The following is a 1,870-nucleotide window of genomic DNA, read 5'->3' as shown; positions in this document are numbered from 1 at the left end:
ACTTCCCTAGCCAGCCCAGGCAGGGGCAGCCTAGTCCTTAGGGACTTGCTCAGGTGTGTCCTGGATGGAATTTGAGGCACTGGGCCATGAGTCATCCCTGACTGTCCTGGTCAGAGGGCCCTGGACCAATCTTACAAGCTTCCCTGTCTAGTATAGGCTATGAGTCGCACTCATGGGCCCCTTGCCCCTCCTGTAGTCCTACCTGCAACTGTGATGTCTTCATCTGCCACCAGTCATGCTTTTGTACTCTCATGTTCTATGTAAGTGATCATGTGTCTGTCGGTCCTTGGGCACCATTATGGCTTCATGCTGATGGTCTCTCATCCAGATAATGTGTCTTTGCCTTGTTTAACAATTAATAAATGTGTCTATAAATATGTTTGAAATTGAACATGAGGGAGGGAGGGTGGGGGAAGGAGGGAAATGAGCGGATACCAAGGGCTCAAGTAGAAAGAAAATGTTTTGAGAATGATGATGGCAACAAATGTAAAAATGTGCTTGACACAGTGGATGGATGTCTGGATTGTGATAAGAGTTGTACGAGCCCTCAATAGAATGGTTTTTAAAAATAAATAAATAACATCAAATGGGGCCGTTCCTACCTGCCAAATCCCACCCATCCCCCCAAAAAATGATGATGGCAACATATATACAAATATGCTTGACACAATGGATGGATGTATGGATTGTATAAGAGCTGTACGAGCCCCCAATGCTTTCTTTTAATTTATGGAATAATACTATTACTAAATAAAGTCATAAAAATGTTTAAAAAAAAGATACTGATAAGTGAGGTCCGGTGAGTTGGCGACCAGGTAGGCAACTCACGCTGGTGGCTCCCGTGGATATCGCAGAGGGAGAAAGGGACCAGACCTCAACCTGGTGCGCCAAGACTTGAATGCAGCATACGGACATGAAGCAGTGAACCAATAGAGAGGTCTGTGAGGCCAGCTATGTGGACCCCTGCCCAGAAGACTGCACTACAGAGGACAGCACTGAAGATACAGCCCGGGGAGAGGGGTGCGTCTGCTCGGAGCACAGAGGAGAACACTAAGAGGGAAGGAGAGAGAAAGAAAGAGTGGGACACATCCTGGCCCACCAAGCCCTGAGGACGATATTCCTGCTGGAAGCAGCTAATGCACAGAGAGGACCACCACAAAACATGACCATCCCACAAAACATGACCACCACAAAACATGACCCAAAGCACTCTAGAGGACACCACTGGAGACACAGTACAGGAACTGTGCCCGATCTGACCCCACCACACCGGGGCAAAACACAAAGGGCATGGGACAGAGCAAGTGGGGGCAAAGCAATAAAGTCCCCGAGGAATCCCAAAAATAGATTTGGGGGCAGGGTGTGGCACCTCATTGGACTCCACTGGAAAACAACCATAAGGTCAACAGACAGACCTGGAACTATTTATAGGCTTTTCTTTGTTGTTGTTTTTCATTGTTTGTTTGTTGTATTGTTTTGGTGTTTATTATTGTTTTTGCATGTCTATCTAGATAAGACAGACCAGTTAAACAATCCTGAGATGAAAACAATGGGACTGATGGTGGGGAGCAGGGGATACCAGGAGTCAGAGGAAAGTAAGAGGGAGTAGACAAACCAAAAGACAAGGGAAAAATTGATCTAAAATAGATGATGAGGAGGGCAGAGGATGCCTCATGATCACACACGCTGATGTGCTTCTTCCATTTGGGCTTCTCAGCTAGATGGCTTGTGTTAGTCTGGGTACTTTAGAGAAACAAATCCACAGCAACTCATGGATAAGAGAGTTTTATGTAAAGAAAATGTGCATCACGAAAACATCCCAACCCAATGCTACCCAAGCCCACAAGTCCAACATTAACCCATTAACCCA

The sequence above is a fragment of the Echinops telfairi genome, unplaced genomic scaffold (assembly GCF_000313985.2).
Source record: "Echinops telfairi isolate 266 unplaced genomic scaffold, ASM31398v2 ScPeMD7_7475;HRSCAF=8513, whole genome shotgun sequence".
NCBI lineage: Eukaryota > Metazoa > Chordata > Mammalia > Afrosoricida > Tenrecidae > Echinops > Echinops telfairi.
Note: the sequence above shows the minus strand (reverse complement) of the source record.